The following is a 25,574-nucleotide window of genomic DNA, read 5'->3' as shown; positions in this document are numbered from 1 at the left end:
CATGGACAGGGTAAGAAGAAAAATACTAGGATAACAACCTGCATTTATATAGCGCCTTTAACATTGTAAAACATCCAAGGCGTTTCACAGAAGCGTTACCAAACAAAATAAGGAGACATTAGGATAGGTAACCAAAGGTAGGTTAAGGAGCATCTTAAAAGGAGGAGAGAGGTGGAGAGGTTTAGGGAGGGAATTCCAGAGCTTAGGGCTTAGGCAGCTGAAGGCACAGCCACCAATGGTGGAGCGATTAAAATCGGGGATGCGCAAGAGGCAAGAATTGGAGGAGGGCAGAGATCTTGTAGGGCTGGAGGAGGTTACAGAGATAGGGAGGGGTGGGCAGGGGAAACAAGGATGAGAATTTTAAAATCATGGCATTCACGGACTGGGAACCAATGTAGGTCAGCGAGCACAGGGGTGATGGGTGAACAGGACTTGCTGCGAGTTAAGATATGAGCAGCAGTTTTGGACGAGCTCAAATTTGTGAAGGGTGGAAGGTGGGAGGCCAGCCAGGAGAGCATTGGAATAGTAGAATCTTGGGGTAACAAAGATATGGATGAAGGTTTCAGCAGAAGAGTTGAGGCAGGGGCAGAGACAGGCGATGTTACGGAGGTGGAAGTAGGTGGTCTTGGTGATGGGGCAGATGCGATCGGAAGCTCATCTCAGAGTCAAATAGGATACCAAGGTTGCGAATGGTCTGGTTCAGCCTTAAGACAGTGGCCAGGGAGAGGGATGGAGTCGGTGGCTAGGGAACAGTTTGTGGCGGGGACCAGTCAATGGCTTCAGTCTTCCCAATATTTGGTTGGAGGAAATTTACGCTCATCCAGTACTAGATGTCGGACAAGCAGTGTGACAAATGAGACACAGCATTTGGGGGGAGGGCAGGTCGAGTAAGGAGGTGGCGAGATAGAGCTGGATGTCGCTAGCTAACATGTGGAACCTGACCGTGTTTTCGGATGATGTCACTGAGGGGCAACATGTAGATGAGAAACAGGAGGGGCCCAAGGATACATCCTTGGGGGATTCCAGAGGTAACAGTGGGAGTGCAGGAAGAGTAGCCATTGCAGGTGGTTCTCTGGCTACGACTGGATAGATAAGAATGGAACCCAGAAGAGGGCTGTCCCACCCAGCTGGACGGCAGAGGAGATGCGTTGAAGGAGGATAGTGCGGTCAACCGTGTCAAAGGCTGCAGACAGGTAGAGAAGGATGAGGAGGGTCAGTTTACCATGGTTACATTCACATCGAATGTTATTTGCAACTTGGATAAGGACCATTTCAGTACTGTGACAGGAGGCGTAAAGTTCAAACATGGAGTTGCAAGATAGACAGGCACGGATATGGGAGGAGACAACACGTTCAGGGACTTGAGAGAAAAGTGAGGTTTGAGATGGTGCAGTAGTTTGCAAGGACAGGTTTTTTTTTGAGGGGGGTGCTGATGGCAGATCTGAAGGGGAGGGGGACAGTATCCGCTAACAATATCAGCTAACATGGGAGCCAGGATAATACCCGAGATGCAAGGCTTTAGTTACGAGGAATAGAGAAACTGGGGATCTTTTCATTCGGACAAAAGAAGGTTAAGAGATCAGATGTGGGTGCTCAAAATTGAGAGTGGCTTTGATAAAGTAAACAGAGATAAATTATTCCTATTGGTGGGTGGTTTGGTAACTGGAAGGCATAAATTTATGGTGGAACGGTTGGAATTTTTTTTTAATATGTCAAGGGTTATGACATGGAATGCCGTTAACAAACAGTGGTGGAACAGAATGCATAAAGTCCTTTTAAAAAAAAAGTAGATAAATATCTGAAAATGAAAATTTGAAAAGGGTATGGGGAATGGGGAGGAGAATGGGATTAAGTGGCTAGCTCTTCCAGAAAAAACAGCACTGATGAGATAGGCCAAATGTAAAGTTACATCACCTTGAGCCCACTGCTGATAACGACCCAACTGCCCTTACACTTGTACAGATTTCAGGCGACAATAGGATCCGCCTGGGGTGTGATGCTCCAACAGCTAAATAGCCTACTGACACTCACCTTTGAAGAGCCGTCACTCAGGCAAGGTACCGGAACGCAACAGACACTACTGGAATTGTAACCCAGCAAGGAGTCGACTGGCAAAAAAAGCAAGAAAAATAACTTGCTGCCAGCTGTCTGAAATAGACTCTGCTAGAGGTCATTCAGTTTCAGTGCTGGCTTATTACCAACCATAATTGCCATACAAAAGTTAAAAATATACATGGACCATGTCATTTCCTGATCAACTGTTGAATGATGAACCTGCATAGATTACGTTACGACCATTAATCCTGAAGTGAGTGTATCACGTCTCAGCATGGCACAGAGCATCCTTGCTGTATGCCACATCTCCAACAAAGCTGCTGCCCATCCCCCAACTTTGCAGTATATATTGTAAATTGACATACACTGAAGCGACCACTGCCTTGTGATCTCAACCTGCTCTGCTTAGAAGTTACATGTTATAAACTGCTTGGACTCCTTGCTTGTTATCTATGCTGTCACTAGAACCTCTTGATAAAATGACTGCAATGCCATCATTTCCAGGCATCCATTGTTCACCATACACTTTTTCACAACAGTAAGTTGTGTGTGTGGCTAGTAATAGAATCTTTTCCTGAAAACTTGTCAAGTTAATCCAGTATCTGCTTTCCTGAGCCCTACATGCCAGAAAGGTAGCAGGTTTCTATTATAGTCTATCACCGATGCTCAGTTTGGGTTCCGCCAGGACCACTCTGCTCCAGACTTCATTACAGCCTTGGTCCAAACATGGACAAAATAGCTGAATTTGAGGTGAGAGTGACTGCCTTTGACATGAAGGCAGCATTTGACCGAGTGTGGCACCAAGGAGCCCTAGTAAAATTGAAGTTAATGGGAATCAGGGGGAAAACTCTCCAGTGGCTGGAGTCATACCGAGCACAAAGGTCGTGGCTGTTGGAGGCCAATTATCTCTGCCGCAGGACATAGCTGCAGGAGTTCCTCAGGGCAGTGTCCTAGGCCCAACCATCTTCAGCTGCTTCATCAATGACCTTCCCTCCATCATAAGGTCAGAAATGGGGATGTTCGCTGATGATTGCAGTGTTCAGTTCCATTCGCAACCCCTCAGATAATGAAGCAGTTCGTGCCCGCATGCAGCAAGACCTGGACAACATCCAGGCTTGGGCTCATAAGTGGCAAGTAACATTTGCGCCAAGCAAGTGCCAGGCAATGACTGTATCCAACAAGAGAGCGTCTAACCACCTCCCCCTGATATTCAACGGCATTACCATTGCCAAATCCCCCAACATCCACATCCTGGGGGTCACCATTGACCAGAAACTTAACTGGACCAGCCATATAAATACTGTGGCTACAAGAGCAGGTCAGAGGCTGGGTATTCTGCGGCGAGTAACTCACCTCCTGACTCCCCAAAGCTTTTCCACCATCTACAAGGCACAAGTCAGGAGTGTGATGGAATACTCTCCACTTGCCTGGATGAGTGCAGCTCCAACAACACTCAAGAAGCTCGACACCATCCAGGACAAAGCAGCCCGCTTGACTGGCATCCCATCAACCACCCTAAACATTCACTCCCTTCACCACCGGCGCACAGTGGCTGCAGTGTGTACCGTCCACAGGATGTACTGCAGCAACTCGCCAAGGCTTCTTCGACAGCACCTCCCAAACCCGCGACCTCTACCACCTAGAAGGACAAGGGCAGCAGGCACATGGGAACACCACCACCTGCACGTTCCCCTCCAAGTCACACACCATCCCGACTTGGAAATATATCGCCGTTCCTTCATCGTCGCTGGGTCGAAATCCTGGAACTCCCTGCCTAACAGCACTGTGGGAGAATCGTCACCACACAGACTGCAGCGGTTCAAGAAGGCGGCTCACCACCACCTTCTCAAGGGCAATTAGGGATGAGCAATAAATGCTGGCCTCACCAGCGACGCCCACATCCCATGAACGAATTTTTTAAAAATTATAAAAGATGTGACAATAGAACACTTGGAAGGCATTAACGGGACTGGACAAAGTCAGCATGGGTTTATGAAAGGGAAATCATGCTTAACAAATCTACTGGAGTTTTTTGAGGATGTAGCTAGTAGAATGGATAGGGGAGAACCAGTGGATGTGGTGTACTTGGATTTTCAGAAGGCTTTTGATAAGGTCCCACACAAGAGGTTAGTGTGCAAAATTGAAGCACATGGATTGAGAATTGGTTGACAGACAGGAAACAGAGTGTAGGAATAAACGGGTCTTTTTCCGGGAGGCAGGCAGTGACTAATGGGGTACCGCAGGGATCAGTGCTTGGGCCCCAGCTATTCACAATATATATCAATGATTTGGATGAGGGAACTGAATGTAACATTTCCAAGTTTGCAGACGACACAAAGCTGGGGTGGAATGTGAGCTGTGAGGAGGATGCAAAGAGGCTCCAATGTGATTTAGACAAGTTGGGTGAGTGGGCAAGAACATGGCAGAAGCAGTATAACGTGGATAAATGTGAGGTTATCCACTTTGGTTGTAAAAACAGAAAGGCAGATTATCTGAAGAGTGATAGATTGGGAAAAGGGGAGGTGCAACGAGACCTGGGCGTCCTTGTACACCAGTCGCTGCAAGCAGTTAGGAAGGCGAATGGTATGTTGGCCTTCATTGCAAGAGGATGTGAGTACAGGAGCAGGGATGTCTTACTGCAGTTATACAGGGCCTTGGTGAGACCACATCTGGAGTATTGTGTGCAGTTTTGGTCTCCTTATCGGAGGAAGGATGTCCTTGCCATGAAGGGAGTGCAACGAAGGTTTACCAGACTGATTCCTGGGATGGCAGGACTGACGTTTGAGGAGAGATTGGATCGACTAGGCCTATATTCACTAGAGTTTAGAAGAATGAGAGGTGATCTCATCGAAACATATAAAATTCTAACAGGACTAGACAGACTAGATGCAGGGAGGATGTTCCCGATGGCTGGGGAGTCCAGAACCGGGGGTCACAGTCTCAGGATATGGGGTATGCCATTTAGAACCGAGATGAGGAGAAATTTCTTCACTCAGAGGGTGGTGAACCTGTGGAATTCTCTACCACAGAAGGTAGTGGAGGCCAAGTCATTAGATATATTTCTTAATGCTAAAGGGATCAAGGGATATGGGGAAAAAGCAGGAGCAGGGTACTGAGTTAGACGATCAGCCATTATCATTTTGAATGGCGCAGCAGGCCTGAAGGGCCTAACCTTGCTCCTATTTTCTATGTTTCACCCCCAGCCTATGTGGAGTTAACTGACCTCCACAATCCTGGGCCAGAATTCTAGCACCCAGTCACCATCAGTCAATTCCTGCTGGAAAGTCCACAAGTACGGGAATGGGCTTCATTGTGATGCCTCCGGAGACAAATAGTTTGCCAACACTTGCCGCCTGCACTCTCACATGAAGAATGGCCACCTACATGGTAGTATGGCACGGCTGCCAATGCTTGTGAAACTGTTCTGTAAGTCTTGAAAATGGGAGCATTCAGAAACCTAATCTCTTCCCACCACTATGACTTGATTAAATTCAGCAAGACAGCAGCTGGGGTGCTACAATTGGCCTCAGTGGCCTTAGCCAGGGAGGGGGAAAAAAAGTTAGGCAGGGATCCACTGCCCCCTGTTGGAAAGTACGTGTGGGGTTATCAAATGAGGACAGTTTTGCTCCTCTGGATCCATCTTTTGTTTCTTTACATGTCCCATTACCACCTTCGTACCTTACACCTTCTAACATTTAATCACTCCTGCCCTCAACCCCATCACAAGCCTTCCCTTTTGTTCTTTCCTCCCCTTCCTCTCCCCCCCCCCCCCTTTCCCTGGCTTAGTATTTGCTTAAAAACTGTTTAATCTTCAACTTCTTCCAGTTCTGACGAAGGGTCAGCAACCTGAAACGTTAACTCTTTCTTTCTCCACAGATGCTACCGACTTGCTGAGTGTTTCTAGCATTTTCTGTTTTTATTTCAGATCTCCAGCATCCGCAGTACTTTGCTTTTGAGGACAGTATTGCGACTGGCTATGGTGCCCCCCTCCCCCACCATGGTTAAATACCCATGCCTAGGATCACGCAAAGAATGGCCATTTGAGCACGGTATTGAAGACAAAATAGCACCCACAGAACTGTAAACATCAACTTGCATTTATAGCACGCCTATAACTAAGTAAAAACCTCCCACGTCACAGGGGCTTTATCAAAAAGAATTTGACAGAGCCACAGAGATATGACAGGTGACTAAAAGTTTGGTCAGAGGTAGGTTTTAAGGAGCGTCTTAAAGAAGGAGAGAGGTAGAGAGGGGTAATTTCAGAGCTTAGGCAGCTGAAAGCACGGCCGCCAACGATGGAGCTATGAAAATTGGGGATGCACAAGAGGCCAGAATTGGAGGAGCTCAGAGATCTCAGAGTGGAGGGGGTTACAGATATAGGGAGGGGCAAGGTGATGATTTGAACACAAGGATGAGAATTTTAAAATCGAGGCTTTGGCGGACCGGGTGCCAATATAGGTCAGCAAGCACAGGGGTGATGGGTGAACATGACTTGGTGCAAGTTAGGATACGGGCATCAGAGTTTTGGATGAGCTGATGTTTGCGGAGGGTGGAGGATTGGAGGCCAGCCAGGAGAGCACTGGAATAGTCGAGTATGGAGGTATCAACGGCATGGATGGGGGTTTCACCAGATGAGCTGAGGCAGGGGCGGAGACCGGCAAAATTACGGAGGTGGAAGTAGGCGGTCTTGGTGATGGAGAGTTTATGGGGTTGGAAGCTCAGCTGTGCTAAACTCTATACAGGCGATTTTGCACCAAGTTTACATACTGGTGCTTCAATGCCCTGCAACTGGTACAATGTGGGCTTGCACCCAAGACCTTCCATGAACTTCCAAACCAAAGGCACCCATCACCCGATCACTTTTGATCAACAAAATATTTGGAACAATTCAAATATCGGCACTTTTTTTTAAAAAATTGAACCTGACACAACATACGGCCAGTTAACATTATCCAGAATTCATATTTTAGTGTGGCACATTGCCATGTATCAGAAAATTAGCCCTCTGGTAACAATCCCATTTCCTCCTCTCGAAAACAAATCGATGTTAAAAGTCTCGGTAGAGACAGTGCGTATTTTGATGATCAAACTCTTAATATGTTAAACGGTCAAGCTTTCAAACTCTTCCCTTTTGCTGGGGTCTGCTGCAGTTCAGGAGGAGGCATTTGTTGCAAAGCTGCCCTCCTGGAACCTGATCAGCATTGTGGAGAACTACAGACAGTTATAGAACATTAATCATAGGGAGCCACCAGGCTAATAGTAACTGAAGTAATGCACTTAATGCTCATTCCAACAGCTTTGTGACGTACGCAAGGGATCAAAATCCTGAATTATGGAGAGCACTGTTATTGTACAGTTGGCTAATGCTGCAGAGAGCTAGAATCCTGCGTCAGGACTTGTGCCTCGTGGTGATAATGAAAATACTGCATATACAGTCTAGTATTTACACCTATCAATTGCTTCTTGTGAGTCATTCATCAGCTCAAATGTCAAAGAATTACCACCAAATAAAATGCAATAGTTAAAAGCAGTGATGCTCTATTTTAGATAATTTTTAAATTGTCATTCTTCGCCTTCTCCCCCTCTCTACCCCCTCACCCCCTGAAATATGCTGAGCAACGATTCAGTGGGTGCAGTGGCCGCCCAGCCATTCATTGTGTACGATCATCAGGTATCAGCAGGCTAACTGATTGTGGGAGCCCATTACAACCAAAGCTGATCTTATCTAGATCTAGCAGGAGTTGTTGGGTGATGACCAGGAGTGCAAATCCTTGTTGATCCTTTTCTGCCACCTCTCCAGCCCAGTGTCAGCCCCAGCCAGGCATAGCTCAGATTAACTAATTCAGTACAGGCCAGGAATCGAACCGGGGTCCTTCCTAGTATGTATGTCTCAGCTTCATACTGAACAGTTTGACCAGCATCCCCCAGGCAAATGGGGAGCATAACCAGGCCTCAAAATGGCTGTGACAAACTGTAAAATTTATGCTGATTTATTGTTAGAAATGCATCATTCAGACTTTTTTTTTTCCTCTTACTTCAAAGGGGTCCAACCAACCCTTCTGAATTTCCAGGGAACAAATAGTCCTCAGCACTTAAATTTTGTATACGTGTTAAGCAACAAACTTGCATTTATATAGCACCTTTCACAACCTCAGGATATCCCAAATCACTCATCAATGATTTAGGTGTAGCCATTGTTGTAAAGTAGAAAAATGAGGCAGCCAATTCCTGCACAGCAAGGTCCCACAAAAAGCGATGAGATAAATGACCAGCAAAGCTGTCTTTGGTGATGTTGGTTGAGGGAGAAATGTTGACCACGAACTGGAATAAGTACCCTGCTCTTCTTCAAATCGTGCCATGGGATCTTCCACATTAGGGGGCAGATGGGGCCTCAGTTTAATGTCTCATCTGAACATGCAGCACTCCCTCAGCACTGCACTGAAATATCAGCCTGTTATGTGCTATTGCTGTTTATGGGGCCTGACTCTGTGCAAATTGCCAACCATGTTTGCTTACATTACAAAAAGTAATTCACTCGCTGTGAAGCATGGGACATCCCGAGAACATGACTGTGCATTTATATAGCGCCTTTCGTTCTTACAAGAACCTCTGCTATGATCACAATGTGTAACAGCATTGGGAATTAAAACACAATCTTTCAGTGTTAGTCAGTTCTGGCATAAGGGTGGATATCCTTCCAGATGCATATTATTCTATGAGCAATTGAGGCTCAATACCTCTACTGCAAAGATCCACCTGGAGACTGCATTCTGTTTACCAAGAGACGGCTCATTCCAAAAAACTGCTTCACTCCAAGAAACCAAAAAACTGGACTAAGTTTTGTTGGAATGTTTACTTGAGGAAAGGCGAAGGCTCTCTCTCGGTCTTTAATATACCTTTATTGTGCCGTATAGTATTCATCTATATCTTTGCTAAAATGTTATTCACTTGTAAATAAACAGGATTAGTTTTAGCCTGTACAAAATGGGTGTAGCATTTAATGTGTCCCACATTTCCGCTGAACAGGAGACAAAGTTACTGCTAAATAGGGTAACTATCAGCCCTGGGCTACACAACCCAAGATTGATACTACCTGAGCGTGAGGGGCACAACCGATTCATGGGTAATCTGGTACAAAAATTAGAAAAAAATCGTCATGCCCAAATTGTAACATGGTAAAATTGGTCACATTGGTGCAGTTAAGCCAGGTTGTGGGGGAAAGGGTCTCCTCTGAAGTTGCAGTGCAAAATAAAGAATTTTATTCTGCGTGTAACCTGTGCTGCACCTGATCACGGAGTGTATAATGTAAAACTGGCAATACATGAAACGGAAACTGCTCCATTCTCCACACAATGACATTCCTCAATTTGGAGGGCAAAAATTCAAAGGATGGGAGGAAGAGAGGGGGAAGCAAGTGCCAACAACTGTTAGAAGCAACACTTATTTCTCATGTAAATAGCTTGACGACCACATTCCCCCGAACGAGAAACTCAGTTTTTTTACTCTCATCCAGACTGAGTAAGCGCCTTGGGACGTTTTATTATGTTGAAGGCGCTATATTGGACCATCATCTAAGCCTTCTGTCGATTCGGCAGGCAAAAATTATTAACACTAGACTACTTGGCAGAAGGAAAACTACTGCCCCACTTGAATTCACAAATAAAATAATTCACAGAAGCAGAGACATTCATGAAATATTATATTGCACAATTAGTAATTTGCAATACATACAACACAAATGACTGTTTAGGCATCTATTGTTCTTCCAAGTTCAGCAAGCTTTTGTAAAGACTGTCTCTGGTGCTAAGTGCACAAGCGCTGCTCATGAAGCTGTACATAAAAACAGCAATAATGGTACGATTACAGACCCCACCATTCTATTTGTATTCTCTGATTACTGTGGCCAGCTGTTTACGCCGGGGAACTAACGTTCACCATTTACCATTCCCGTAGCTGTCAACGACAAAGGCATTGATTATACCGTATTGCATGCTCTGGCTATTTCAGGCACTCAGCTGTTCAATCAGCTATTCGCACCTAGTTAAGGTGCGATTACCATGGCTACTTAATCTACTGTCACTGGTGTCGGGTTACAGTTTTCACTAACAGTACCGGCAAACATGACTGGAAAGAGAAAAGCCATGAATGACTCTCAGCACAAAAACTGGCCCCCTAAACAAGATGGATGTGCGACCAAAAATGAGCCAGCGCAACCTAGCGTAGCACCTCGGTCTACCTAAATCTACTGGCGTCGACTTAGAGGCAGCGTGAACAGCTATTCACTGATGGCATCAAAATTCCAACCCAGGCAGAATAAAGAAGTGTGAGGGAAAGGACGGGGAAGTCAAGGAGGCTGGTTTCAGAACGTGCGTGGAAAATATGGACGCATCAATGGCCCACTTCTAGCCCAAAAAGGCAAACCGTTGGCTGAAGCACTTGGCAGTCCTGATTCTAATCCCCCTGAAGGGTAGCTTCAGAAATGGAAGTCTCCCCACATGAAGAAAAGCTTAATTCCGATGCCACGGGTGCAGAGCAGTGGTTAGAAAATGCGTTGCCTGAGCTGCTCAAAAGGTTATGAACCCAGAAACATTTTTAATTATGACGAGACTGGATTCCTTTTACATTGGATATAGCACACTCGCCTTCAGAAGTGAAGCCCTGCTTGGCTAACAAAGCTAAGGAAAGAATTTCTGACATGGTCTGCTGCAATATGGATAATAATTAAAATTACGATCTTCTAATGGTTGGAAAATCACGAAACCCTTATCGTTTTAGAGGAGTTCATCACACAGACAGAACCACCTGGATAAATGCGCACATTTTTTCTGAATGGGTACGGTTGTGGGATCGCAAACTGAACAGCCTCACGTATCTGGGCGAAGGAACATACGCCGTGTATTCCTCCCTGCCAATACAACTTATATAATCCAGCCCTTGGACTGGGGTATGGATTTGCTGTATGAAGAGGCATCACATTAGATCAATGAGCGAGAGAGTCGTTGAAGAACTGGACTCTAACACACAACTTAGTGCATCCCAGTGTTTAAAAAAAATCGGTTAAATGTCATGTGCCTGTTGAAGCATGCATGGGGCGTTGTCAGTCAATAAACAATCCAGCACATCTTCAAGAAAGCTGGGCGTTGTATGGTTGACGTGGAAAGCGCAGATGAAACTGTGGCAGAAATGAACACCGATAGCACCAGTAGTGATACGAGAGGAAGAATTCTCCCAGCTGTGTCGCTTTGGCGACCACGGCGCTCCGCCTGAAAGTGACACCAATAACATAGGAGGCGCGGCTGGCCAACGTCACAAACAATGACGGCGAGGGAGATCAGGACTGGATGAAACAGTGAAGAGGTCACAGTATCACCAGCCGACGTGCGCTCTGCTGTTTTAACACTGCAGTGCTCTATGAAGCAGCATCCTGATAGAGACACTGGACTGGGACAGGCTAAGAAAGGTGGAAAAGGCTTGGCGCCCATACTGACAGAATTAAGGAGTTCTTCATCGGAGACAAGTGGGGCTGCTGTGGTGAAAACCATATAATGAAATGAGAAGTTACTGTTTTTGACTTTTCTTAACAAGTGTGGCTTAAATAAGTTTGTGAATTTGCATACATTCTGGCCTACTGGTGATTTGGGGAGGTGTGTCAGGTTAACGTTTAAAAAGCACCACAATGTTTTACCATCCACCTCATTTAGCAGGTAAGCCGTGTTAACGTGCTCAATGTAAGCAGGGGGGACTGTACCAACTGTAAGTGAATAAAGCTATGGAACTGGGTGCTGCAGCGGGCTCAACACTTGCCTTTCACCTTTGGTATTTATTACAGCCCAAACTGATGAGATGAAAATCCCTTCTGCTGACTGCGAGAATTCTACGTGATAGCTATTGCAATCCAATTCCTAGGGAATGGCATTGTGGAAAATTGAAAAATGCCACACTGGTGCAGTAAGATGTGCTGCTGAGATTGGGACTGAAATAAATTGCTGGGTCAGAGCACAGACAACTTTTATGTTCCATTCCCCAACAGTAACATCCCATATGCAATGCACAAAATTGACAATTTTTTTTTTTAGAAAGTCCCAGTAACAGGCCTACAAAACATCACTATTGAAACATTGCAGAGATGAACTGTTCACCTAGCTGTGATGTTGGATGGATTTGTTAAAAGACGAGCTTGTATTTGGCCCAGTAGAATAAAAGAGGGGCCAGTGAGCTCTTTTCTCCCCACTCGCTACGGTAAAAGCAGTGTGTAATTGAGCCGTACAAATTAGGTTTGATTCTGTGCCAGGTTAGCCGATATCATATCGGCAACAGAAAGTTCTACAATTGGGACTCTGCACCTGTTGGTTCGGGAAGGGAAATCACCAGGGTTACCATACCTGATCACTATCCAAAGACCCCTGCTGGCAAGTGTCCATGTGCAGATACTGGGCAATACAGGATCACAGGTGAAGAATGGGCACTTTTGAAAAGGTTATTCCTGCTCACTGTCTCTGCAACAGTAAACATTCTATTAACTGATTACACGGCTCCAGAAACAGTCTACTTGAATAAGGCCAGTACACTTAACAACAGAACTGAGACAATAGGGGTGTAACTGGTTCAACGAACTTCTAAAGAGGATTCAACGCCCAACATACACTCACTGGGTTGAACACTCACACAGGAAAATCAAGGTTATTTTTAAAAGCCATCTCAACATCAGTAGAATTACAAAAAATGTACAGCACAGAAACAAGCCATTTGGCCCAACAGGTCCATGCCAGTGTTTATGTTCCATGTGAGCCTCTTCCCACCCTATCAACATATCCTTCTATTCCCTTCTCCCTCATGTATTTATCTAGCTTCCCCTTAAATGCATCTATGCTAGTCTCAACTACTCCTTGTGGTGGCGAGTTCCACATTCTCACCACTCTCTGGGTGAAGGAGTTACCTCCTCAATTCCCTATTGGATTTGTTAAGTGACTATCTTATATTTATGGTCTCCCCTGCAATTGGAAACATCTTCTCTACGTCTAGTGCAGGATGTACTTTAAGATTGTGTTGGTGGACAAGCCACTTCTACAGCCTAAAATCTGAATCCAGCCAAAAGGTTAAATAGCTTAACATTCTTCACCCAACTTCCCGAATGGCAGCTCAATGTAGCACCAGGACACATAGACCAGAAGGCAAAGATGGATGATGAAGACAGCTACTGGCACGTACATAGCCCCTGTTGAAGTAGGGAAGCATTCCATGGCGCTTCACCGAGATATAAAGGAAAACAGATGCCAAGCCAAATGAGCAAAGAATTAGGAGGGCTACCAAAGTTCAATTCCTTATCTATGCTGGGGTAGTACGAATGTGACAATTGGTCTCACTGCCACTAAGGAGAGAATATAGCCACGGTTCCCGTTCCCACTCCTGATTGCTAACCAGAAAGTGCGCGAGCATCAGTGAGGCCAAAACGTGGCCTCAGATACAACTGACAGTACATACATTAATCGGTAAGTGAACTTGTGGAGTTCTGTAGCACACACTCAATTCTTTAACGAGTTCTGGTACTGCACTATCAGCAAAACTCATCCTCACTGCAGTGGAACAGCCAGGAGATTACTGATGGGAGCAAGGAGAAGAAAGAACCTGAGCAAGAGTTGCTCAAATGTTAATCATCAATTAGGGAAACAATGGTACAGCTGGAAGTAGGTGACTCTGTGCTCACTCAGATGGGGATACTCCAACGTGGCAAAAATCAGAGTAAGAGCACGGGGGGAGAAAGCAAAACAAAAAACTTTTTGAAAGATCATGGGGAAATAATGTCCTAGTGCCACAGCAACAGAATGAACATAGCCTTGAGGCCCACTCCATTCACAATCCTAACCATGTTGAGAAAGAAAGTGCTGAGTGGTGGGGGGGAAAAAAAGAGAATGGTATGAACGTGCCTGGCCAGTTAAAGGGATCACCAATACCTGGAAGTGCTGTGGATCTTCCTTTTTAGCTGCAGGCATCCAGCAAGGCCAACAAAGAATGGGCAGAAAAGTACAAAGTACTCAAATATCCTAAGTAAAAGGAAATACAAAAACGTCACAAGTGGATAAACAGCTCATCGGACTACTGCTGCCATGATCCAACTTCATGCAAGAGGTACGGTAGTGCAGTGGTCATGGTACTTGACTAATCCAAATGCCCCCATGGAAATTTAATTCAATAAAACTGGCAATTTGTGGGCAACATCCACAAAAAATGACCATGAAAACTGTCAAGATTTTCTTAACAAGCCAACAGGTTCACTAACGTCCTACGTGGACGGGTTCTTACCACCTCTACCCAGTCTGACTTCAATGCCACCCTACATGGTTGACTCTTAATGCCTTCATCCCAAGAGCAAATTAAAAAAATTACAACCACAAATAGAATCATAGAACGGTTACAGCATGGAAGGAGGCCATTCGGCCCATCGAGTGCATGCCAGCTCAATGCAAGAGCAAGATATTCCTGAAGATTGCCACGGCAGCCAATCGGACGTCCTTGCAGTTGCTTTAGCTGGGCAATTTTTGGAACTGAGCCTACTCAAAGATTCTCCAATGCAAGGATATTACTGGTCCTCTAAAATCAGGGTGTCTCAGGACACAAGAAACCTAGGTGAAACCCATAAAATCTATAATGCGGGACAACAAGGTTAAGAGTAAGAGAGACAAAAGAAACTATGAAATAGTGAATAGGTAACATCAAGCTTAGGTTTTAAAAGCCTGTAAATTCTAGAAGGAAGCCTGAGGAAAAAAATTACAGTTAGGAGACTGCTATTTTGCTGGCAGTCAGAAAATTACTTTTTATTTTAAATTCAAGAACTTGAAAAATAAGTTACCCAATTGAACATTGCCATAGCAATAGCCACAGGTCTATTAAACAGTCAAGATCTGCCTTCCTAAACCTCCCAGTGTTTAGTTTCAAGTTGTCTGCAATCTCAGCTGCTGATGATACAAGGTAGAAATACAAGTGAGAACCAGGCTGAACATAGAAAGTTCAGAGGGGAAGTGAAAAAGAAAATAAGAGGGGCAAAGAGAGAGTATGAGAATAGACAATCAACTAACATAAAAGGGAATCCAAAAGTCTTCTATAGGCATATAAATAGTAAGAGGAGGGGTGGGGCCGATCAGGGACCAAAAAGGAGACCTATGCATGGAGGTAGAGTGCACGGCTGAGGTACTAAATGAGAACTTTGCATCTGTCTTTACCGAGGAAGAAGATGATGCTGCCAAAGTCACAGTAAAAGGAGGTAGTTGAGATACCGGATGGGCTAAAAATTGACAAAGGTACTAGAAAGACTGGCTGTACTTAAAGTAGATAAGTCATCCGGCCCAGACAGGATGCATCCTAGGTCGCCCAATATTTAACTATATGATAGCGTAACCTAGGGGTGTAACAACAGGACCCCTTGCAATTGGAACTGGATACTGTGCCCCTCACACACACCCTCATGTGTGTTTCACCAATCCTTTCAAAGTTGAACTAAGAAACACTCAGTAAGACAAGGCCAAATACACAAGAAAAAAATAATAAACCAGGTGCCTTCTCCCTTTCATGGGCTGGCTGACCTGTTTTTGGTTATTACCTTTTTTTCAGACTACTCCTTGCTGCAAAAGCTGACCTTGTGCATGCTCAGCTTCTAGCACCTGGCCTCAGGCCTACACCCCTTAGCCTCTTGTTTAAAACCGGTCTGCCCATGCCTCTTTTTCCCAGCCATTCTGGCCCCAGGAAGCAGCATAACGGTGTCCCCGTACTGGGGTAGACCAGCAGGCCTGTCAACCAAACCAACTACCTCCCTCTCCCAGTAATATATTTTCTGTAGGCATCACGCGCCATGCCCACATGAATAGAATTGTCGTCATCACAATGAGCACGATTACTTGTCTGGCTACCTGAAACGAGGTGACAAATGGCTCAGCGTCCCTGGTCATCCTGGCTAATGGGCCTGGGATGAGACAACAGATAATATCAGTATGAAATAGATTGCGAGTTGCGACATCCCCAAACTGGCTGGTCTGGGTTTAACACATTTTCCAATGCCTGCAGCATGTGGCCTTTCATTTTAAACCTGTGTGAATTGACTTGACTTTAAAACATAACTCAATTGTAAAATCCTTTCTAATGGAGAAAAAAAAAAATCAAAAATTCCAGAACCTGACTGTAGAACAGCTAGAGTAGTAACATATTTTAAATAAGAGGGTCGGACAATGTGCATAAACCACTCGAGCGGAGTCTCGCACCTTTTGATAATCATCTCATCTGTTCGGTAAGTGAGCCTTCTTCCTCAATCCAACAATATTCCTACATTTTAAGAAGCCTGGGGTAAGCTCTGGTACAGGGTTAATCATAATGTTTGAAAAGGACCGAGATTAAATTTATACAGATACTTTATGATAAAAATACATTGATTTTCTGGGTAGATTGCAACTGAACTTTATTCCCAGCTCACACATGTCCCCAGTGCTGCTTCAGTGTTAAACGTATCTTCTCTTCCCCCGCCCACCCCAAAAAAAGCAATTCCATCCCTTCTCTGAACATACTCATTCTTGCTGGGGAATAGTTCCATGCCAACAGCTCTCCAGTACCTCGCCAAAGTGGCCATCCTTCATGTGTGTGCCATGAGGCTATTCAACTGTAGGAGATATCACAACCAACTTTTCCATCCTGTCCTTTTCCAATACCAGTGCTGACAGGTGCCCAGCGAAAGGGAGGGTGGGGGAGGACAATGGATACAATTAGAAGCAAAAATCTGGACAATGTTCCCCTCCCTAACATAGGTGCCAGTTGTAAGGCCCTTATCTCCACCCCAGCTAACACAAATTAGCCTGGAATTTTCATTGTCCCACAGCTCAGCACCTGACTGAAATGCTATAAAATGGGAGACAGCGTGCACAGAGGTTCTCTCCCGACACACAAGCAATTTTAACAAGTGTAAAAGCGGCTTTAAAATCAGAAATGCAAGACAGCGGCTTGTCTCACACTGGGACACCAATAACGGCACTGTAAATATAGATCTTAGTTCTATGCCTGCCCTCATCTTATAGTGTGGAATTCAGCAACTTGTTCTATCATATTTACTTACGTGTATTTGCAGTTAATGTTTTAGTTCAAATATTGGTGGGGACAGCGTCTGACTCGGAGTCTAGCGCTGGCAGCCATAGAGACTAGTGCATCAGAAGGCTCTGGGTATCAACTCTGCGTCCCTTCTGGTTTGTGTCAGGATATGATTCCAGCCGTTAATGAAACCTTTAAATAAAGACATACAGTGCAAATGAGTCGTGCTTAAGCACAGTGCAACATTCCCGCATGTTAAAATATATGAACATACGGCATTGGGTCCATATAGCACATTGGTCACGATATACTATGGGGAGGAAGAGAAATCAGAAGCTTTAAAACTGCATGATGAGGCCGTCCATTACCTCATCCTCCAGCTCAAAGCGTTCCCTCCAAACAGCAATCCAAGCTTGGAACTAGGTGTTTTCAATTCAAGTGGACAACGTACAAATATTCCACACACCCGTCACTAAATTTCACTGAAATCCCAGTGACATTAAATTTAAAACATTGCTTCCACAGTGCAAACTGAATTCAGATAGAACTGTTACTTACTGCGCCACAGCCAGAAATGTGTTTGCAGAGTATTATTCTGATGACCTGATGTCTCACCACCACCTAAAAGAAATAGATCTGTAGAGAGAAAAAAGTAATGGATGTTAGAAATTACATCCATTCATAAACTAAAGAATTTAAATCAGTAAAACCCAGCATTACAGCCAGCTTCATCAACAGGACCCCTTATTAAACATCATGTTTTGAAGACCTCTCCCCCACCCAAGGCACCAAATCATGGGAGGGTACAGTTGTACAAATGGCCTCAGGTACCTTAAACAGATGGCCATTCTTTGTGTGAGCCTAGGCGCTGAATCTCAGTAGGCTATTCAACCATGGAGAGCTATCAGAGCCAAGCCCAGCCCTATCCTGTCTCAACATCCAGCTGGGGTCGCTGGGTAACAATCAGGAGCAGAAACCCAGGTTGATTTGCCCCTCCTTAGCCGATGGAAATTCAGGCATACTTCTGAGAACAGCTAACGCAGCACAAACCAGGAATCAGGCCAGAGACATACCTGATCTGTATGGACCAGGGCACTACTGTGACACCTTCCATAGTCAAACAGCCATCAGCCTACGCTCATGTGAACATAGGAATAGGAGTAGGCCATTTAGCCCCTCGAGCCTGTTCCGCCATTCAATGAGATTGCGGCTGATCTGTGACCTAACTCCATATACCCACCTTAGCCCCGCACCCCTTAATACCTTTGGTTAACAAAAATCTATCAATCTCAGGTTTAAAATTAACAACTGTGCTAGCATCAACATTGCCGAAGAGAGTTCCAAACTTCTACGACCCTTTGTGCGTAGAAGTGTTTCCTAACTTCACTCCCGAAAGTCCTGGCTCTAATTTTTAGGTTATGTCCCATAGTCCTAGACACCCCAACCAGTGGAAGTAGGGTAGATAGAGAGAAACTATCAGCTCCCCTTAATATCTTGAAAACTTCAATCAAATCATCCCTTAATCTTCTAAATTCCAGGGAACACAACCCAAGTTTGTGTAATCTCTCCTCGTAATTTAACCGTTGGAGTCCAGGTATCATTCTAGTAAATCTATGCTGCACTCCCTCCAAGGCCAATACATCCTTCCTAAGGTGCGGTGCCCAGGTGTGGTCTAACCAGGGCTTTGTACAGCTGTAGCCATACCACCTTGTATTCTAGTCCTGTAAATATAAAGGCCATGAAGAATGGAAACTTGGGCAAGATATGGCAGGGCCGCAGTACTCAAGGTACTGTATCCCATAAGAGTTGGCACTCAGAAGAAAAAAAATGCTATAAAGTAGGTAAAATAAAGATTGTTAACAGACGCTGTGACAGTGGACAATGCAGATTCAATTCCTCATCAGTGAGGGCCCAATCACAGCCATGTTAGGAGGGCAAATGGCTGCCAGGCACTTACAGGCAAAGGAAATGGGAAAACCGGCAACAGTAGTCACTATACCACTGCCGCAAGCCTCCTGGCAGCCAGGAGAAGAGCTGCAATGGCAAACACCAATAAGCTACCTGCACAGTCACAAGAGATGCATAGGACAATGTCATCTGCACAAGCAAATTAGGAGGGCTGGGATGTTTCCAGTCTAAGACAACTCAGATACCTTGCTGTCACATGGGGTCAAGTAGGGACAAAGGGAAGAGACTTCACACTCAAAAAAACTTTGCATTTTTATTTATGATACAGGTGGGCCTCAGATTTTACACTGCAACATCTTGAACTCAGAGCATTGCATTTTACAGATTTCAGTTTTTAAACAAATGACAGTTAGTTAGGTCATTGTAACTAGTCAAACTGTAATCGTATGGAGATTTAAAAGGACAGGGTGCTTGTTTTAACAGAGAGCACAAATGCACCATGCAGACTTCACCCCAATCTGTGCTGAATTTGGTGATATCTCAGCCACAGCAGCAATGGGACACCATAATTTACACTGGTATCCCTAGAATGGGGGGAGGAAATCAGCCATTCTTGATCACAATCCAGATTGCACTGGAAAATACACGTTGACAGCAGCAAGACAGGCTATGATGCTAACGTGACAACCCGTTAAACTCACATCGACAATCACTGTCAACATACCAGGGCACTGCTGGTGCAATGGTGCACACAGAACCATAACCCACATAAGTCACCACTTTCAGGAACCACAAAGAACTGCTGTGGCATCATGCTAAAGATGGGAACCTAAGTGCTAAATAGCTTCAACAAACCTGTGGCTCTTACTTTTCTTTCCACCAAGAACTAAATTTAGCTGCTCCTCAAATAGTCTTGTGTACACACTACTGTCATGCACATCAACTTATCTCCGTACACTTACTTCTTCACTCCCCATTTTAGCTAAAGATTCTTCGGAATCAATCTTAACATCAGTCAATAGTTCAATTCTGACAACTGGACCACTTAGACTCTCTGCGAACAAACAATGCCAATGGTTAAATGGCACTTGAGCCATAACGTCAACACTACAGGACAGCGTTACAAATATACGCAAAAAGAAATTGAATGTTGCAGGTCAACCATTCTAGCAACAGGCAAAGGAACAGTTTAATTCAGACAGTAATTTTTCAATAATCACTTTTTAACCACAAAATATTACACATACACAGGCAAAACCTATTCAGTCAGCAGCACATCAGCTTATAACATTTCAGGAGTTAACATTACAATTACATTACAAAAGAAAAAAGTTTTTAAAATATAACCATACCCTTTCACATGGCACAATGCCAAAAACAATTAGACTGCAGAACACATATCCCAGTTTTAAACAGTCACCATCTGCAGCATATGGATTTCTGGTAACGGTCAGGACGCACTAAAGTTAAAATTACACTTTTTTTTAAAAAGCCCACCGAGACCCAACGAGACAGTAACAAACGGCTGCAAACAAGGAAGACATTTTTAATCTTCTTCAGTTGCAAAGCCTGCAACAGGCCCCACTCAAACCAGGCTCAATCCTTCAAAACATTTTCAAGTAAACAGACAGGAACCATGGAATTGTTTACCTTCTACAAAAAGGCAATTTGCCCTCTTTCCCCCAATCCCAAAGAAAAAAAAGGGGTCAAACACAGGGGAGTAGTCTAATATGCACAGATAATTCACAGCTTTTCATCAGCAAAAACACAACCTAGCTAGATCTATTCTGAATGAGACACAAATATGCCAGGGACTGCTTCAAGTACAGGGGACTAAGGTCACAGTAGAAAGTGTTTGCTGGCAGGTACACACCAAACAAATAATACCCGTTCACAACAGCATTTAAAATTAAATTGCAAATTAATTTTCAACACAAGATATTCTTTGTGTTTATGTAAATCCCGCAGCATCACACTTCGAAGATGCAAAGTAACTCAAACTGTCATCTACGATTTTGGAGGGGGAGGAGTGGGAAGCAGCTTTTTTGGGGGAGGAAAGGGGTTTAGCATATTAATTATGAACGAATATTAATAAAACCTGGCAATTATCACAACTCAAAACAGTGGTAACACCTCTCACTTCTAAACAACCTTCCTTGAATCAGAGCTGCCACGTCTGTTCCATCACCTTCCCTTCTGGTTTATTTTGAGACATTTTAACCCAAACTCACGTTAATTGATGAAAATGTGCCTTTCGGTTTAAATATTAATTTTAATTTAATTGGTTTTTCTTTCTGACTCCGGCTCTGGGGGGGGGGGGGGGCGGATTCCGTCCGCAGCCTCTTCTCGCCCGAGGCCAAGGGCCGCTCTCCCGCTCTCGACGCAGGCCTGGCAAGCCCCGGCCCTGCCTGAGTGCGGGGGCGCACGGACGCCGCAGTCACTCGAGCCGGGGGGATGCGGCGCGGCCTAGCGCCGGGTACCGAGTGGCCCAATTGAGGGGGGGGGGGGGGTGGGAGGCGGAGTCGGGTGGGGAGTTTCTTTGCCCCAGTCCCGGGTGATGTGCGGCGTCCTGGACGGGACCCACCCCCAGGGCTGGGACTCGTTACCTTGGGTAAAGCAGGAAAGTCCGTCTCCGCCTCTCTCTCGCCGCCGCTTCTGCGGATTCTCCGATTCTAAGATGGCCGCCGCGCCGAGGGTCACGTGACCCCAGCGGCCGGAGGGACCCGGATGCGAGAAGCCCAGCACCACGTGCCGCGCGGGAAAAAAAAACAACACAGGCCTTCGGAAATAAGCCGAGGCCTGAGGCGCACCTGCGACTCTGCCCCAGCCTGAGGCCAATGCACGGGGTCCCTCACACTCTCCACCCCCCAGTCTGAGCCCAATGCACGGGGTCCCTCACACTCTCCACCCCCCAGTCTGAGCCCAATGCACTGCATCCCTCACACTCACCACCCCCCTGCCTGAGCCCAATGCACTGCATCCCTCACACTCTCCACCCCCCAGTCTGAGCCCAATGCACTGCATCCCTCACACTCTCCACCCCCCAGTCTGAGCCCAATGCACTGCATCCCTCACACTCACCACCCCCCTGCCTGAGCCCAATGCACTGCATCCCTCACACTCACCACCCCCCTGCCTGAGCCCAATGCACTGCATCCCTCACACTCTCCACCCCCCAGTCTGAGCCCAATGCACTGCATCCCTCACACTCACCACCCCCCTGCCTGAGCCCAATGCACTGCATCCCTCACACTCACCACCCCCCTGCCTGAGCCCAATGCACTGCATCCCTCACACTCACCACCCCCCAGCCTGAGGCCAATGCACGGGGTCCCTCACACTCTCCACCCCCCAGTCTGAGCCCAATGCACTGCATCCCTCACACTCACCACCCCCCTGCCTGAGCCCAATGCACTGCATCCCTCACACTCTCCACCCCCCAGTCTGAGCCCAATGCACTGCATCCCTCACACTCACCACCCCCCTGCCTGAGCCCAATGCACTGCATCCCTCACACTCACCACCCCCCTGCCTGAGCCCAATGCACTGCATCCCTCACACTCTCCACCCCCCAGTCTGAGCCCAATGCACTGCATCCCTCACACTCTCCGCCTCCCAGCCTGAGCCCAATGCACAGGATCCCTCACACTCTCCGCCTCCCAGCCTGAGCCCAATGCACAGGATCCCTCACACTCTCCGCCCCCCAGCCTGAGCCCAATGCACTGCATCCCTCACACTCTCCGCCTCCCAGCCTGAGCCCAATGCACAGGATCCCTCACACTCTCCGCCCCCCAGCCTGAGCCCAATGCACAGGATCCCTCACACTCTCCGCCCCCAGCCTGAGCCCAATGCACAGGATCCCTCACACTCTCCACCTCCCAGCCTGAGGCCAATGCACTGCATCCCTCACACTCTCCACCTCCCAGTCTGAGCCCAATGCACTGCATCCCTCACACTCTCCGCCCCCCAGCCTGAGCCCAATGCACTGCATCCCTCACACTCTCCACCCCCCAGCCTGAGCCCAATGCACTTCATCCCTCACACTCTCCGCCTCCCAGCCTGAGCCCAATGCACAGGATCCCTCACACTCTCCGCCCCCCAGCCTGAGCCCAATGCACAGGATCCCTCACACTCTCCGCCCCCCAGCCTGAGCCCAATGCACAGGATCCCTCACACTCTCCACCTCCCAGCCTGAGGCCAATGCACGGGGTCCCTCACACTCTCCGCCCCCCAGCCTGAGCCCAATGCACAGGATCCCTCACACTCTCCGCCCCCCAGCCTGAGCCCAATGCACAGGATCCCTCACACTCTCCACCTCCCAGCCTGAGGCCAATGCACGGGGTCCCTCACACTCTCCACCTCTCAGCCTGAGCCCAATGCACTGCATCCCTCACACTCTCCACCCCAGCCTGAGGCCAATGCACGGGGTCCCTCACACTCTCCGCCCCCCAGCCTGAGCCCAATGCACAGGATCCCTCACACTCTCCGCCCCCCAGCCTGAGCCCAATGCACTGCATCCCTCACACTCTCCACCCCAGCCTGAGGCAAATGCACGGGGTCCCTCACACTCTCCGCCTCCCAGCCTGAGCCCAATGCACTGCATCCCTCACACTCTCCACCCCAGCCTGAGGCCAATGCACGGGGTCCCTCTCACTCTCCGCCTCCCAGCCTGAGCCCAATGCACTGCATCCCTCACACTCTCCACCTCCCAGCCTGAGGCCAATGCACTGCATCCCTCACACTCTCCACCCCAGCCTGAGCCCAATGCACTGCATCCCTCACACTCTCCGCCTCCCTGCCTGAGCCCAATGCACAGGATCCCTCACACTCTTCACCCCAGTCTGAGCCCAATGCACAGCATCCCTCACACTCTGCACCCCAGCCTGAGGCCAATGCACAGGATCCCTCACACTCTCCACCCCCCAGCTTGAGCCCAATGCACAAGATCCCTCACACTCTCCACCCCCCAGTCTGAGCCCAATGCACTGCATCCCTCACACTCTCCACCCCCCAGCCTGAGCCCAATGCACTGCATCCCTCACACTCTCCACCCCCCCGCCTGAGCCCAATGCACTGCATCCCTCACACTCTCCACCCCCCAGCCTGAGCCCAATGCACTGCATCCCTCACACTCTCCACCCCCCAGCCTGAGCCCAATGCACAGGATCCCTCACACTCTCCACCCCCCAGCCTGAGCCCAATGCACAGGATCCCTCACACTCTCCGCCCCCCAGCCTGAGCCCAATGCACAGGATCCCTCACACTCTCCACCCCCCAGCCTGAGCCCAATGCACTGCATCCCTCACACTCTCCACCCCCCAGCCTGAGCCCAATGCACTGCATCCCTCACACTCTCCACCCCCCAGCCTGAGCCCAATGCACTGCATCCCTCACACTCTCCACCCCAGCCTGAGGCCAATGCACGGGGTCCCTCTCACTCTCCGCCTCCCAGCCTGAGCCCAATGCACTGCATCCCTCACACTCTCCACCCCCCAGCCTGAGCCCAATGCACTGCATCCCTCACACTCTCCACCTCCCAGCCTGAGGCCAATGCACTGCATCCCTCACACTCTCCACCCCAGCCTGAGGCCAATGCACGGGGTCCCTCTCACTCTCCGCCTCCCAGCCTGAGCCCAATGCACTGCATCCCTCACACTCTCCACCCCCCAGCCTGAGCCCAATGCACTGCATCCCTCACACTCTCCACCTCCCAGCCTGAGGCCAATGCACTGCATCCCTCACACTCTCCACCCCAGCCTGAGCCCAATGCACTGCATCCCTCACACTCTCCGCCTCCCTGCCTGAGCCCAGTGCACAGGATCCCTCACACTCTTCACCCCAGTCTGAGCCCAATGCACAGCATCCCTCACACTCTGCACCCCAGCCTGAGGCCAATGCACAGGATCCCTCACACTCTCCACCCCCCAGCTTGAGCCCAATGCACAAGATCCCTCACACTCTCCACCCCCCAGCCTGAGCCCAATGCACAGGATCCCTCACACTCTCCACCCCCCAGCCTGAGCCCAATGCACAGGATCCCTCACACTCTCCACCCCCCAGCCTGAGCCCAATGCACAGGATCCCTCACACTCTCCACCCCCCAGCCTGAGCCCAATGCACTGCATCCCTCACACTCTCCACCCCCCAGCCTGAGCCCAATGCACTGCATCCCTCACACTCTCCACCCCCCAGCCTGAGCCCAATGCACTGCATCCCTCACACTCTCCACCCCCCAGCCTGAGCCCAATGCACTGCATCCCTCACACTCTCCACCCCCCAGCCTGAGCCCAATGCACAGGATCCCTCACACTCTCCACCCCCCAGCCTGAGCCCAATGCACAGGATCCCTCACACTCTCCACCCCCCAGCCTGAGCCCAATGCACAGGATCCCTCACACTCTCCACCCCCCAGCCTGAGCCCAATGCACAGGATCCCTCACGCTCTCCCCCTGCCTGAGCTCAATGCGCAGGATCCCTCACACTCTCCATCCCAGCCTAAGCCCAATTCACAGAATCCCTCACGCTCTCTACCCCAGCATGAATCCAAC

General features: G+C 47.7%; 1 protein-coding gene across 11 annotated transcripts in view; it reads right to left on the bottom strand.

Moving 5' to 3' along the window:
• LOC137302449 (GRB10-interacting GYF protein 2-like) overlaps positions 1–21,718 on the bottom strand; it is a 103,590-nt gene extending 81,872 nt beyond the window's left edge. For 9 of the 11 annotated variants that reach the window (XM_067972122.1, XM_067972128.1, XM_067972129.1 and 6 more), the window contains exons 1-3: positions 21,633–21,718; positions 17,677–17,754; positions 17,147–17,310 (exon numbers count right to left, since the gene is read on the bottom strand). The gene's annotated coding sequence lies outside the window, so the exon portion shown is untranslated. Of the gene's footprint in view, positions 1–14,006; positions 14,097–17,146; positions 17,311–17,676; positions 17,755–19,988; positions 20,076–21,632 lie in introns of those variants that run through there. The other 2 variants (XM_067972123.1, XM_067972125.1) reach the window with 2 other exon arrangements.
• Positions 21,719–25,574: the final 3,856 nt, after the last annotated feature.

Source organism: Heptranchias perlo, chromosome 35 (genome assembly GCF_035084215.1).
Source record: "Heptranchias perlo isolate sHepPer1 chromosome 35, sHepPer1.hap1, whole genome shotgun sequence".
Classification (NCBI taxonomy): Eukaryota; Metazoa; Chordata; class Chondrichthyes; order Hexanchiformes; family Hexanchidae; genus Heptranchias; species Heptranchias perlo.
Note: the sequence above shows the minus strand (reverse complement) of the source record. Positions and strands in the feature narration are given on the sequence as shown.